The following is a 16649-nucleotide window of genomic DNA, read 5'->3' as shown; positions in this document are numbered from 1 at the left end:
ATTCTGCATAAGGGTTAGGATGTGTGTCCTTTTCAAAGAACATTCGAAGATTCTAAGATATTTAGCTCACACCGCAACTTGCTAAATCTCTTCTCATCCAAGGGCTTAGTGAAGATATCAGCTAGCTGTTCTTCAGTCTTCACATGTTCGATGGAGATGTCGCCCTTCAACACATGATCACGAAGAAAATGATGACGAATCTGGATGTGCTTAGTCTTCGAGTGCTGAACTGGGTTGTGAGCAATCTTGATGGCACTCTCATTGTCGCAGAGGAGAGGCACATTCTTCACGTTGATGCCATAGTCCTTGAGGGTTTGCTTCATCCAAAGCAGTTGAGCACAGCATGAGCCAGCAGCAATGTATTCAGCTTCAGCAGTAGAGAGTGATACGCAGTTCTGTTTCTTCGAGGACCAACAGACCAAAGATCGTCCGAGGAAATGACAAGTGCCAGATGTTGACTTGCAATCCACATGATCACCAGCATAGTCAGAGTCAGAATATCCAATGAGATCAAAAGCAGAGCCCTTGGGGTACCATAATCCTAGTGTTGGTGTGTGAGCTAGATATCGAAGAATATGCTTCACAGCCTTATGGTGTGATTCCTTCGGTGCAGCTTGAAATCGGGCACACATGCAAACACTAAGCATTATATCTGGCCTAGATGCACATAAGTACAATAAAGAACCAATCATGGAGCGGTATACCTTGTGATCGAAGTCAATACCATTTTCATCAGTGCATAGATGGCCATTTGTGGGCATAGGAATTTTGACGCCTTTGCAATCTTGCATGCCGAATTTCCTCAGTACATCTTTGAGGTATTTCTCCTGAGATATGAATATGCCATTGCGCTGCTGACGAATTTGAAGACCTAAGAAGAATTTCAACTCTCCCATCATAGACATTTGATATTCTTCACTCATCATATAGGCAAATTCATCACTATATCGTTGGTTAGTACAGCCAAAGATAATATCATCAACATATATTTGACACACAAACAGTTCACCATCATATGATTTAGTGAAAAGAGTAGGGTCGAGTGAACCGGGTGTGAAGCCATTCTTCACGAAGAATTCCTTCAATGTATCATACCACACCCGAGGGGCTTGCTTGAGGCCATAGAGAGCCTTATTGAGTCTGAAGACTTTGTCAGGATTCTTTGGATCTTCAAAACCTGGGGGTTGTGCAACATATACTTCTTCCTCAAGCTTACCATTGAGGAATGCACTTTTCACATCCATTTGATATAAGATGATATCATGATGGTTAGCGTAAGCAAGTAATATGCGAATAGCCTCAAGTCTAGCAACAGGTGCAGAAGTTTCATCGAAATCAATTCCTTCAACCCGTGTGTAGCCTTGAGCTACTAGTCGTGCCTTATTCCTCACCACAAGGCCATTTTCATCTTGCTTGTTGCGGTAGATCCACTTTGTGCCAATGATATTATGCTTGCGAGGATCTAGGCGATTGACCAATTCCCAGACATTGTTCAGCTCGAACTGATGTAATTCTTCTTGCATAGCCTGAATCCACTCCGGCTCCAGAAATGCTTCATCTACCTTAGTGGGCTCTGTGATAGAGACAAAAGCATAGTGCCCACAAAAGTTAGATAAATGTGATGCTTTTGAGCGTGTGAGAGGACCTGGTGTGCTAATGTCATCGATGATCTTCTCCACTTGCACTTCTTTTGCAACGCGTGGATGAGTTGGCTGTCACTGAGGATTTTGATCAGCATTTTCTTCAGCACCATTTTGCTCATCTTGTTCTTCAGGTGCATCAGCTCGACGTTCTTCATGAATAGGAATGAATTCTTCAGCAGATTCTGCAGTCGGAATGACATCCTCAGTTGCCTTGAGCTTGATAGTATCTTCAGGTGCTGGTTCATCTAACACAGAAGGTAGGTGCTCTCTTTGCGAGCCATTAGTTTCATCGAACCGCACATCTACAGTGTCAACAATCTTGTGAAGAACAATGTTGAAGACTCTGTAGGTGTGCGAGTCCTTTCCGTAACCAAGCATAAAACCTTCATGTGCTTTCGGTGCAAATTTAGAGTTGTGGTGAGGATCTCTAATCCAACATTTAGCACCGAAGACTTTGAAATAACTCACATTGGGGTTCTTGTCAGTGAGGAGTTCATAGGCAGTCTTCTTGAAGAATTTGTGAAGATATACTCTGTTGATGATGTGGCAAGGAGTATCAATTGCATCAATCCAAAAACGCTGAGGCGTTTTGTATTCATCAAGCATAGTGCGAGCCATCTCAACAAGAGTTCTGTTCTTGCGCTCCACGACGCCATTCTGCTGAGGAGTATAGGGAGCAGATAACTCATGAGTAATACCGAGTTCATCAAGATATGCATCAAGACCGGAATTCTTGAACTCAGTTCCATTGTCACTTCTGATATGCTTGATCTTCACACCAAAGTTGGTTGAAGCCCTCGAGGAAAATCATTTGAAGACTTCCTGCACTTCATGTTTGTAAGTAAGAATGTGTACCCATGTATATCGAGAATAATCATCAACAATGACAAAACCATATAGAGATGCATCATTAGTGACTGCTGAATAATGATTAGGTCCGAAGAGGTCCATGTGAAGCAATTCGAATGGACGGGTAGTGGTCATGATAGTCTTCGCTGGATGCTTGGCCTTGGTCATTTTTCCAGCTTCACAGGCACCGCATAAGTGATCCTTGAGGAATTTGACATTCTCAATGCCAATGACATGCTTCTTCTTCGCAAGCGTGTTCAAATTCCTCATGCCTACGTGACCAAGTCGTCGATGCCACAGCCAGCCTTCTGAAGCTTTTGCAAGTAAACACACGGCTGGTTGTGGTCCTGTAGAGAAATCAACAATATACAGATCTCCTCTCCTAAAGCCTTCAAAGACTTTGGAATTGTCAGCTTCCATAATCACAACACAATGATATTTGCCAAAGACAACAACCATATCAAGATCACAAAGCATTGAGACTGACATGAGATTGTATCCTAAGGACTCAACAAGCATGACTTTGTCCATGTGCTTATCCTTAGAGATAGCAACCTTACCAAGACCCAATACCTGACTTTTGCCTTTGTTAGCAAAGATGATATGCTTCAGAGGTGACGGTGATAAGGGAGCATCCATCAATAGATTCTTGTCACCAGTCATGTGATTTGTACATCCACTATCGAGAACCCATTCAGTGGTTTTGGGTTGATCATCCTGCAGATGAATTAGTGTAGCTTACAATCTCATATGCTTCATCAGTGAAGAATATGATATCAAGTTCATCAGATGAATTTCATCAAGCAGTAAATAGATATAGCAGTATGAGGACGTGTGAAATGAAGATTCATTTCATCATGGTTCGCCTGCGTCCTTTCAGGCATTTTTGTCAGGTCCCCAGCAAATTCTTCAGACGTTAGAGCACGTCTGGAGACCTGACCCTGCAGAAGAGATTAGTTCTTTTTCTTCACCACCCACATCTGGAGGGGTGGCAAAGAGTTCATCATTCTGCGAGCACCATATGAGAAAGGTGGCAAAGATGCCAAACCATTTCGTTTCACATAAGAGGGGTTAGGGTAAGCATATGAATAAGCAGAGTAATTCTTTGAGGACTTATGAACATAATGGTTTGAAGAATAATGCACATATTCATAGCCCTTAGCTCTACCCTGTGAGACAGAGTTGTTAGCATGATGATAATCATATGAGGACTTTGATCCAGTTGAGGAATTTGATCCATATGAACAATTTGGTCCATATGAAGAATTTGATCTGGGGTTCCTGTTCTTCACAGGTGGTGTCATGAGGACATTCACCTGAAGACTTTCAACACAACTTTTGGGAACCCAGATTTTCTTCATAGGGGAATCGTTCCTGCAGTTAGTGCCAACATATCTAGCAAATACTTCACCATTCTGGTTTTTGAACAGTTTATAGTTGGAGTCAAATGACTCATCAGAAGAATGAGGAGATTCACATGTAAAGCCAGATAAGTTAGATGGATCAACTAGAGGTCCCTTTGCAGCAACCCATGAGGTTTTGGGGTACTGCTCAGGCTTCCAATATGTTCCATCAGCATTGAGTTTCCTCTCAAAGGCAATACCCTCTTTCCTAGGGTTTCTGTTGAGGATCTGATTTTTGAGCACATCACAAAGTGTCTGATGCCCTTTGAGGCTTTTGTACATGCCTGTCATGTACAATTCCTTCGGCCCTGCATTGTCAGTGATACTAGCAATGTCCTCAGGTGAGGAATTAGTGATAGCAGAGGCAGATGAATAATTTGTAACAGTTGAAGCATTTGAACATTCAGGTGAAGAATTAGTAGATTCACGTTCAATGCACTTTAAGCATGGAGCAACAAGTTCTTCTCGAGAAATGCTGATCTGTTGAGCTAGTAATGAATCGCGCTCCTTCTGAAGATCTTCATAACACACTCTTAGCTTTTCAAGATCTTCCTTTCTTTGAAGAGATTCAAGAGAAAGCTTCTCGTGATCAGTCAAGAGGGTATTATGTTGATCTTGAAGGGCGTCAAACTTGGAGTGAATTCTCTGAAGACATTCACCCAATGCTTTTGACTGATCCATTTCTTTGCGCAACATATTATCACTTTTCTCTAGCATATCTTGAGTTTGTTCTAAAGCCGTTTGTTGTTTAGTGGCAACGCAAATAAGTTTGGTATAGCAGGATTCAATGTCATCATCAGATTCATCATTGTCAGATTCATAATTATCAGATTCATCATTATCAGATTCATCATCACAGAACTCTGATGAGGAGCATTTGGTTACCTCAGCACCGTCTGCCATGAGACAAGATGCAGAAGATGATGATTCTGGCTCGAAAGTCATCGTTTTGAGAGATTCCTTGAAGTCCTCAAACAAGGGATCATGACATGTTCGATGACCTTCATAGACATCAGAGATTCGGTCCCAGATAAGCTTCGAATTGTCAAGATGCATAATGCGCCCAAATTGATCTCTGGATAGGCAGGAGCAGATGATATCCTTCGCTATGATGTCAAGTTTAGTGTACTTGCGAATATCATTAGCATCCGCCATCTTGCATAGATCAGTAAGACCAATCTCAGTGACGGTCCACAGCTCGCTGTTCCTAGCCATGAGGCGCTTCCTCATCATGGCCTTCCACTTGGGATAATCATGACCGTCAAAGATAGGGCATGTGACTTTCTTCATACCTGCGGTCGACATAACTAAAAACTCCAGGCGGTTAAACCAAAATCACATAGAACAAGGAAGTACCTTGCTCTGATACCAATTGAAAGTGCGTTATATCGACTAGAGGGGGGTGAATAGGCGATTTTTATGAATTCTTCACTGAGGAATTTGCTGGTGAGGAAATTCCTTAGCGAAGAACTACTTGCAGCGGAATAAGTACTCAGAAGTAAACATAACAGGATACAAACATAGTCATCATGATGAAATGAAGACAAGCACAGAGTACAGCAAGCGTAAACACAGGATAACAAGATGAAGACAAACAGACTGAAGAAATTGAACTGAGGAATTTGTGAAAGTCTTCAGTCAAAGTCCTCAAGCACAGATATGAACAACAGACAACACAGTAATGAGGAAATGAAAGAGTTGAGGAAATAGAACCAGTTAGTTGGTGAAGACAATGATTTGGTAAACCAGTTCCAACTGCTGTCTCAGTTGTACATCTAGTTGGAGCGGCTGAGTATTTAAACTCGAGGACACGCAGTCCCGGACACCCAGTCTCTGAGCCGCAACTCAGGACACCCAGTCCTCACCGTATTCTCCTTGAACTTAGACCACGCAGGTCTCATCCAATCACTCGTGGTAAGTCTTCAGGTGACTTCCAAACCTTCACAGACTTGGTCACTCGGCGATCCACAATTCCTCTTGGATGCTCTAGACCTTGACGCCTAACCGTCTGGAAGAAGCACAATCTTCAAAGGTAACAAGCGTCGGATCCACGCAGGATCAATTTCTTCAGTGATGCTCAATCACTTTGGGTTTGTGGGGGTTTGGTTTTGGTTTTTTCCTCACTTGATGATTTTCGCTCAAAGTCCTCGAAGGATGGGTTGCTCTCAAATGACAAGTGTCAAGTTCTCTCGGAGCAGCCAACCAACTAGTGGTTGTAGGGGGAGGCTATTTATAGCCTAGGGAGCAGCCCGACATGATAAGACATAAATGCCCTTCAATGATATGACCGTTAGGTGGATAAGATATTTTGGACAGCCGGCGCGCAGCACAGCAACGGTCGGAAATTTGACTCAAATTCCTCAGGGCTATCATGTTCCTCACTATGTAGGCAATTCGCACTGGCGAATTCCTAACTCCTCAGTTAGAGCAAAGTCCTCAGTGACCAGAAGAACTGCGTCTCTGTCACTGAAGAAATTGATTGAACTGTATGAGATTTCCAATGGCTTCACTCGAAGGGATTGGTAGGTGTAGGATTTTGAGTTGAGCATCACATGGAAATTTTTCCTTAGTATTTCCTCGACCCCCTTTAACAGTACGGTGTTTCCTATGACTCAAGAAAGAGAAAATGAAACTACGAAAACAAAAGTCTTCACGCTTCATGTTCCTCAAGTGAATACCAAGTCCTCAAGGTCACACCAATTTCTTCACTTTCAAAGTCTTCAGAAAGTCTTCAGAATATCAAAGTCTTCAGTCGAAGAACTTCATTTTTAGTGGTCGACTTTCTCTATAAATATCAAACTCCTCATAGACTTATAGACCTGTGTACACTCACAAACGCATCAGTCACTTAACCTATAAGTCTTCAATACACCAAAATCACTAAGGGGCACTAGATGCACTTAAAATCTATGTGATGCCTAGCAACGAGAGGGGAGAGTGTGTCCACGTACCCTCGTAGACCGAAAGCCGAGGCGTTTAGTTAATGCGGTTGATGTAGTCGAATGTCTACGCGATCCAACTGATCCAAGCACCGTACGTACGACACCTCCGCGTTCAGCACACGTTCAGCTCGGAGACGTCCCTCGTACTCTTGATCCAGTTGAGGCCGAGGGAGAGTTTCGTTAGCACGACGACAAGGTGACGGTGATGATGAAGTTACCGGCGCAGGGCTTCGCCTAAGCACTACGATGATATGACCGAGGTGTGTAACTGTGGAAGGGGGCACCGCACACGGCTAAACAATTGTCAACTTGTGTGTTCTAGGGTGCTCCCTGCCCCCGTATATAAAGGAGCAAGGGGTGAGGCCGACCGGCCCTTGTAGGGCGCGCCCCAAGTAGGAATCCTATTCCTAGTAGGTTTCCAACTTGGGGAAGGGAGGGGGAAGGAAGGAGAGGGAGAGAGGGAAGGCAAGGGGGCGCCGCCCCCCCTTTCCTTGTCCTATTCGGACTCAAGGGGAGGGGGCGCGCAGCCTGCCCTGGTCGGCCCCTGTCTCTCTCCACTAGGGCCCATTGAGGACCATTAGTTCTCCGGGGGGTTTCGGTAACCCTCCGGCACTCCGGTTTTATCCGAAACTTCTCCAGAACACTTCTGGTGTGTCAGGACCCCGACTCAATGTCACATCGATCTAGCCTGTAACACCTCATATCACTTTGCGGCCTCACGCATGGTATCCCCACGGGTGTCGCCTTACCTTTGCCTGGGACCGTTTGTGCCTTTTGGCACACGTATATGATAGTGTCGCTAGCATCCATATGAAAAGGAGCCCGGGCTGACATGGCTAGTTGTAAACCCAAAGTGGCACAAACTTACAGGGACAGGCATCCATGACCCAGCATCGAACGTGTCGGTCATCAGCGAGTAAGTTCCGGGCTGTAGCACTGGGCTAGCAGGACTCCGGTAAACCGGGCTGTAGCGGGCTAACAGGACTCCGGTACTCAACGCGTGACATTTCCCCGAAGGGACAGACACAGGAACGAAGAAGGACACATGCCGGCCAGCCTAAGTGTTCCGGAGCAGTAGCAAGCTACCATGGCTCAGTGGAGACACTAGGAGACATTTCCCGGTAAGAGAGGCTACTAAAGATAAACAACTAGATAGTCAGATCCCACACATACCAAGCATTTCAATCATACACACAATATGCTCAATATGTGCAAATACAACAAGGCATCACAACATGACTCTACGACACAAGTACTTTATTTAAAAGGCTTAGTGAGCCATACATAGCATACACACAAGTATGGGTCACACGACCCACATTCAAGTCATACAAGCATACAAGCCAACAGCGGAAGTGTTTTTTCTGAGTACAGACAACTAGTAAAATAAAAGAGGCTTGGGTAAGCCTAGCTATACTACATGATCCTTCACTTGCTCAGGATCACCACCTGGGCCTTAGTCTACTCATCGATGTCAACGTCTACGAAGAACCCGTCGGAAGGGGTTGTGGCATCTTCTGAAAAATGTAAATTAAAGCAACATGAGTACAAAGGTACTCAGCAAGACTTACATCAGATCCTACATACATGCATATTATCAAGAGGGGTTGGTGGGGTTATTGCAGCAAGCCAGCTTTGACTCTTGGCTAAGCTATCCTAGGAGACTCCAACTTGAAATGGTTTTGCGCACTCGAGTCCACTACTCACCACTTCAATACAATATCAAGGATCCACCTCCGTCTTCCTACGGAAGAGCCATCCTCGGCACTCACGCTTATCTGGAGGCTTTTAGTAGTATCCATTTACTTGTCTATGAACTGTATAGGCAACCAAGTAGTCCTTTACCGTGGACGCAGCTATTCGAATAGATGATTTTAACCCTGCAGGGGTGTACTTCTTCATACACGCTCTCACCACTTACCGCCATTTACACGACATGTACTCGGCAACCTTCAAGCGGAAGCCCAACGTGGGTGTCAGCCACGACCTACCTAGACACTCAAGTCTCTAGTCTAGGTTTATCGCCTATTTGGGTTCCATCCATGAGGAGATCCGGCCGGAGTTTCGCTCACAGCCCCAAACGATGTGAACAGGGTTCCCGAGATACCAAACGGGCATCCGGTACACCCGGCCACGTACTTACCGCATCACAGCCCACCCCTACGGTCAGCGCTGTCCACGGCCTCCAGTAGGCTACAAACACCAGAAACTACTTGTAACTCCTGGACAGAAGACTAGGGTGAATAAGAAGCCGAGAGGGTCCATTGGTTTCGGGCCCAATGCATGGTAGTAGCTGAATCTTAAATCACACATACAGATCTCAGTGCTTAAGGACGGCCTCAATGAAACAACCCACCATGTACTCCTACATGGCCTCTCATTGATACCTTTACCAAATCGTGTTCAACACCTTACTCTCATACTGACACGATCATTTCACTCTAGCCCATCACCAGATGAACCAGACCTGACACGACTCTAAGCATAGCAGGCATAGCAAGGTAGGAACAACACAATCATATGGCTCAATCAACTCCTACACATGCTAGTGGGTTTCATCTAGTTACTGTGGCAATGACAGGTCATGCAGAGGAAATGGGTTCAACTACCGCAGCACACAGCAGTTTGAATCGCGTTGTCTTAATGCAGTAAAAGAGAGCAGAAGCGAGAACATGGGATCTTATCGATATGATCAAATGGTTGGTTGCTTGCCTGATGGGTCGGTGCACTGATTTTGTTCTTCGTTGGGGTAATCACGGTACTCCTCGGGGGCAGGACCTGCCGCAGAGAGCACCGATACACAAACATTACCAAACAGTATGCAACAATATGATGCATGCATGAGACATGGCAAAATGAGTGTATTGGACTAATGCAACTAAGAACAAATGGGTTTGAACTAATTTGATCCAATGATTCAAAGTTCAAACTCATAAGTTGCCATTTCAAGTGCTTTATCTTGTTCTGTGATAAACAGCAGGTTAGCTTGTTTAAACATGCATGAAACCAGTACAGATGGAAAGATTGGATTTTTCTGATCATTTTTCATATATAATTTGTTTCATTTGGAGCTACAGATTAATTTCTATGATTTTTTGAAGTTTGTAGCATTTTCTGGAATTTATAAATCATTTTGGATTTATTTTAATTCCAGAAAAGGATTACTGCGTCAGCATGATGTCATGCTGACCTCAGCAGGTCAACAGAGACATCCAGGTCAAACCTGACTATGGGTCCAGGGTGTCAGTGTAATTAGTTTAGTTAATAATTAATTAAAACTAAACCAGTTTAGTTAACAGGGCTGGGCCCCACCTATCATTGACTCAACAGAGTCAACCAGGGCCCACTCGCGGTCACAGTCAAAGTCAGTTGCACCGGCGTTTAGCCGCCGGCGAGCCTGACACGGCGGCGGAAGTGATTTTGGCCGTTCCGGCCACCAAATGGGTCGCGGAAGGCATCTAGGTGGAGCTGGGGACAAACCGCAGCTCTTGGCGGAGTTAGTTGAGGTATGGTTTGCCGGAGTTGGCGCCGGCGACGACCTAGGCGGCCGCGTTCGGGTGGATGCGAACTCGAAGCTAGGGTGTGCGGTGAGGTGCGGGGAGTGCATGGTTAGACCCTACGCGTCGTGGTGAGTGCGATGGACACCGAGAGGTGGCCGGAGGATGGCCGGGAGCACGTCGGCGACAAGATCCGCGGCGGTGCGTGCGGGTGATCTTCGTGTGGTCGCGGTGCTGCACGGGAGCGAGAGAAAGAAGGGGGAGGGGTTAGCTAAGCTCACGGCGGTCTTGAGGGAACAGACGGCGCGGTCGGGGACGAGCTGGTGCGGCGGCGACGGCGAAGGGGATCTCCGGCGATGGCGGTTCGGTCGAGGTCGGTGCGGCGGCTTCGGGGCACGCGAGCGCTCGGGGCTCGGCTAGCTCGAAGGAGTAGAGGGCGGCGGAGCTTCTGGACACGGTGGCGCGGCGTGGAAACGACGGGGAGCACGACTATGGCGGCGGTGCGGCGGCGGTGGCGTCGGCCATGGCGAGCTGGGGGCGAATGGAGGTGTCCACGGGGTTCGGGGTGCGACATGGAGCTCGTCCAGGCCAGCTAGGCGGCGAAAGAGGGACGCAGGGCGACGGGCAGCTGCGTGGCGCATGCTGCGGCCGCCGTCGAGCACCTGCCTGCCTGCCTGGCCAAGCCAAGCAGCTCGCTGGAGCGGTGGCTGGGCTGGGCCGGCAGGTGGGCCCCTGGGTGGCGACAGGTAAGCTTTTTCCTTTATTTCTGTTCCTGTTTTTATTCTATAAGTTTGTTGAATTGCTAAAAATACCTAGGCAACTCCAAAATTCACCAAACTGCACCTGGTCCTTAGTTGGAATATTTCCAACATGGAACATTTTAGTTTGGGATTATTTGAGCATTTGAAATATTTTTATAAATTTTAAATGCCCAAATTCAAATACTTATGATTTAATTCAAGACCTTAGGATGACCTAGGAAACTGTGCATCACTTTTGGCAGAGGTTCTGAACCAAGACAAAAATGATGGACATTTTAGAAGGGCATTTCAGATTCATTGAAAATATTTTTAGTAAATCCTAGTTGGATTCAGAGGGGGCTGGGGGTTCTGTCATCCCCATTTCAAGTTTCTGTTGAATGAAATAGACATGATGCAACACTCTAATGCATGAACTAGCTAGGGTGTGACAACTCACCCCCACTCAAAAGAATCTCGTCCTGAGATTTAGGTTCCTCCGGAAAGAAGGCGGGATATTCCAGTCGAAGACGATCCTCCCTTTCCCAAGTAGCTTCCTTCTCAGAATGGTGCAACCATTGAACCTTGAGAAACTTGATATTATGCCGTTGAGTGGTACGCTCGACTTGATCGAGGATACGAACGGGGTACTCTCGATATGTGAGATTATCTTGAAGATCAAGCGTTTCGTGGTCCACTCCACGGATAGGATCCGAGAAGCAACGCCTGAGTTGAGAAACGTGGAAGGCATCGTGGACTTTGGAGAGATGCGGAGGTAGTTCCAATTGGTAGGCAACTTCTCCTCGTTTGGCAAGAATGCGAAAGGGTCCAATGTAGCGAGGAGCCAATTTGCCTTTGATACTGAAACGATGGGTTCCCTTCAGAGGAGTAACCCGAAGGTAAGCCTTCTCGTCAACCTCGTAAGTCATAGCCTTATGTTTTCGGTCATATTGACTCTTTTGATGAGATTGGGCTGTTTTCAACTTTTCACGAACGATGCGAACTTGCTCTTCTGCTTCTTGGATCATATCCGGGCCAAAGAATTGTCTTTCCCCGGTTTCTGACCAGTTAAGAGGCGTTCGACACCTTCGTCCATAGAGAACTTCAAAATGGGCTTTACCCAAGCTAGATTGATAGCTGTTGTTATAAGCAAATTCGGCAAATGGAAGGCATTTCTCCCAATCCATTCCGAATGAGATAACAGAGGCTCGAAGCATGTCTTCTAGGATTTGGTTGATGTGTTCTACTTGACCACTTGATTGAGGGTGAAAAGCGGTGCTAAAGGAAAGATGGGTTCCCATAGCGTTTTGGAAACTTTCCCAAAATCGAGAGGTGAAGAGACTTCCTCGATCCGAGTTAATTTCCAGTGGAACACCATGGAGAGATACTATTCGGGAGATGTACAAGTCTGCTAGCTGGCTAGCGGTTATACTCTCACGAACAGGTAAGAAATGAGCCACTTTGGAGAGACGGTCGATAACGACGAAGATAGCATTATTCCCTCTCTTGGTCCTGGGAAAACCGGTGATGAAATCCATACCAATTTTATCCCATTTCCATTCAGGAATAGCTAAGGGTTGAAGGGTGCCAGCAGGCTGTTGATGCTCTGCTTTTACACGACGACAGACGTCGCAATTAGCAATGTACCGAGCCATTTCTCTCTTCATCCTAGTCCACCAGAACCTCTGGCGTAGGTCCTGATACATCTTGGTGCTACCGGGATGAATGGTGAGAGGAGATTCATGAGCTTCCTTAAGGATCAATCACCGCAGGTTTCGCACTTTGGGAACCACTAGACGGTTCCCGAAGTATACGACTCCTTGATCATCAACGGAGAAACAATCCGCAACTCCTTTCTTGATGTTTCTTTTGATGTGGGAAATTCCCGGATCTACCTTCTGGGCTTTGATGATCTGATCCGTAAGGGTAGGTTTCGCCACCAAGGTGGAAAGGAATCCTTGAGGAACAATGTGAAGGTTAAGCTTCCGGAATTCCTCGTGGAGAAGTGGTTGACTTTGTTGCAACATCAGATTGTTGCAATAAGATTTACGACTTAGCGCATCAGCGATGACATTGGCTTTTCCTGGGGTATAAGTTATCCCTAAGTCGAAATCTGTGATCAACTCGACCCAACGTCTTTGCCTGAGATTCAAATCTGGTTGGGTGAATATGTACTTTAGACTTTGGTGATCAGTGTAGATTTCGCAACGATTACCGAGGAGGTAATGTCGCCAGGTTTTGAGTGCATGGACTACAGCTGCAAGCTCTAGATCATGAGTGGGGTAGTTTTACTCATGTGGGTGTAATTGCCGTGAAGCATAAGCAATTACGTGTCGATCTTGCATGAGAATGCAACCTAGTCCTTGTCGCGAGGCGTCGCAATAGATAACAAAGTCCTTGGAGAAATCTGGTGGTACCAGTACGGGAGCAGAAGTTAAATGTCTTTTCAGTTCCTGGAAACTGTGCTCACATTGTGGAGTCCACTCGAACTTTTTATCTTTCTTGAGGAGTTCAGTTAGAGGTTTAGCAACTTTGGAGAAGTTCTTGACAAAGCGGCGACAATAGCTCGCTAAGCCAAGGAAACTCCGAACTTGCTTGACCGATTCAGGTGGAGTCCAATTAAGGACGGCTTGAACTCGCTCGGGGTTGACAGCAATACCTTTACCAGAAATTACATGTCCTAGATAGGTCACTTCTGGCAACCAAAATTCGCATTTAGAAAACTTGGCATAAAGGCGATGCTCTCGAAGTTTCATCAACACTAGCCTTAGATGTTCGGCATGTTCTTCCTTGTTCTTAGAGTAGATGAGTATATCATCGAGGTAAACCACGACGAATTTATCCAAATACTCCATGAAAATTGAGTTCATTAACCGGGAGAAAGTGGCTGGAGCGTTGGTTAAACCGAAGGACATGAAGGTGTACTCGTATTGGCCGTAACGAGTAACAAAAGCCGTTTTAGGAATGTCCCCGTTCCGGATTTTGATTTGATGGTAGCCTAACCTCAAATCCATCTTAGAGAAGACTGAGGATCCTGCGAGCTGATCATACAGATCGTTGATCCTGGGGAGCGGATACTTGTTCTTAATTGTGACCAAGTTGACGGGTCGATAATCTACAACCATCCGGTCCGTACCATCCTTCTTCTTGACAAAGAGGACGGGGCAAGCCCATGGAGATGAACTAGGACGGATGAAACCCTTTTTCAAGGACTCATCGAGTTGTTTCTTTAGTTCGGCTAGTTCTAGGGGTGCCATCTTATAGGGTCTTCTCGAAATTGGGACAGTTCCTGGAATGAGATCTATCACGAACTCGACATCTCTGTCAGGTGGGACACCTGGCAATTCTTCTGGAAAGACATCCGGAAAATCACGGACTACCGGAACGTCTTCGAGGTCTGGCAATGGACTGGCATTAAGGGAATATAGTTGTCGCTTGGATATTCGGGTCAAGACATTGACTATCTTTCCCGAAGGGTGCGTGAGTTGAACAGTTCTAGAGAAGCAATCAATCTTGGCATGATGGGCTGACATCCAGTCCATACCCAAGATGATATTAATATCCGAAGATTTGAGAGCTATTAATGATGCAAGGAAAACAAGTCTGTCGACCTGAATTTCATTCCCATGGCTTACTCTAGAGGTTTGCCATCTAGAACCAGGAGTAGAAATTTCCATGGTGGAAGGCATGTCACAGAATGCGGTGTTATGCAAGCGAGCATAGTTTTCGGATATGAATGAATGAGATGCTCCAGTATCGAAAAGAATAGATGCCCGGTGGCAATTAACAAGGAGCGTACTGAGAACGACGTTGGATCCTCTTGGGCCTCTTCAGCTGAGACACAATTCACTTGGCCACGTGCAGTGGTGGCCGGCTTGGCATAGAACACCTTTCCTGCTGGCTTGCCACGGCCAACAGCTTTTCCAGTCTGGTTGGGGTTGGTCTGAGGACAATCACGCATGTAGTGGTCTGATTCCCCACACTTGAAGCACGTCACGGGGCTGGTGTGTGGAGGAGCATTGTTGGTTGGCCCACCATAGGGCTTAGCTAGTGCAAACTGCTGAGATGGACAAGGCGTCTGATAGGATGGCCTCGGTGTGAATTTGGGTGGCAGGGCAGTGTTAGGCACCCATACCCGGCGCTTCTGTGGTCCAGCACCGGATGAGGAACCCATGTCACGACCATGCTTGCGTGTTGCTTCAAAATCAGTCTGACCCGTCTCAGCACTGATGGTTTGTTCACAAGCTTCTGGAAAGAGGTGCACTCATGCAGACGGAGATCTCGGGGAAGTTCGGGGCTAAGTCCCTTGCGGAACCTTGCCTGTTTCTTGGCGTCAGTGGAGACCTCTTCAGTTGCATAGCGTGCGAGGTTACCGAACTCCCTGCTATAAGCGTCCACAAAGAGACGGCCTTGGGTGAAACTGCAAAACTCGTCACGTTTACAATCCATGAGACCCTCCGGAATGTGATGTTGATGGAAAGCCTCACTAAACTCTGCCCAAGTAGTGACATGGCCAGCTGGGCGCATAGCCATATAGTTCTCCCACCAGAGACTGGCGGGGCCTTCAAGATGATATGCAGCAAAGGTGACCTTATCAGCCTCAGCTAGGAGTGCAGAACACAGCTTGTAAGTAATGCTGCGAAGCCAGTCATCAGCGTCGAGAGGCTCGACGGAGTGGTGGAAGGTAGGTGGGTGTAACTTGATGAAGTCACTGAGCAACACCAAGTTATTCCTCTGATGATGTGCTGTGTTCTGTTCGATGCGCTCCAACAAACGGTTGGTCTCCCGCTTGTTTCTCTCGGCCTCTAGCATAACTTCGGCCAGAGAAGGAGGGTGAGGCAGGTTTGCTTCCCCAACTCTGTTGCCTTCGCCCTGCTCTGGCGGAGCAGGGTTGTTGCGGGTGTTAACCATCCTAGGAAAAACAAGACAAGGGTTTAGTCCAGGATGATAAGATTCTGACATAGAAATGTAGAATGTAATGGATAACTCGGAATGCAAGATGATCATCTGTATGACATGGTAGATACAGAAACTGCTTCTTTATTCCATCGTCATACACACCATACAAGGTTTAGTACAAGACCAAACAAAGTACTACTACGGTGAAAGGGAGATTACATCTCATCGGAGGCATTCCAAGCTCCTATACATTATTTTTCATACACCTCTGGAATTGATACACACTAAGTCATATTCCACAAGTCACGCAGGACGGTGGAACTACAACTATTACAATACTAGTGGAGCTACTACTAACTCAGACGTCTCCGTAGTAGTTCTCATAGAAGTCTCCTCCATAACCTGGAAGTTCAACGTGAGCGTCCGGAAACAGACGGTCCTGAGGAGCCTGTGGACCATACGGGCTAGGGTGAGGTCTTGGACCAACAAACGGTGGCCTGTGGGGACCACGAGGTGGGGTGATGCCCCCCACATCACGCCAATCCATCATGTCTGGCAGAGCAGATCTAACAGGATACAGATCTCTCGTATCCATATATCCAGCTTGCACAGCCGATGCAAACCGAGTCAAAGTGGCCCAGTGATCGGCACGGGCATTGAAAAGCTCCATTCTCAAGGC

This window comes from Triticum dicoccoides, chromosome 1B (assembly GCF_002162155.2).
Source record: "Triticum dicoccoides isolate Atlit2015 ecotype Zavitan chromosome 1B, WEW_v2.0, whole genome shotgun sequence".
NCBI classification, from domain to species: domain Eukaryota; kingdom Viridiplantae; phylum Streptophyta; class Magnoliopsida; order Poales; family Poaceae; genus Triticum; species Triticum dicoccoides.
Note: the sequence above shows the minus strand (reverse complement) of the source record.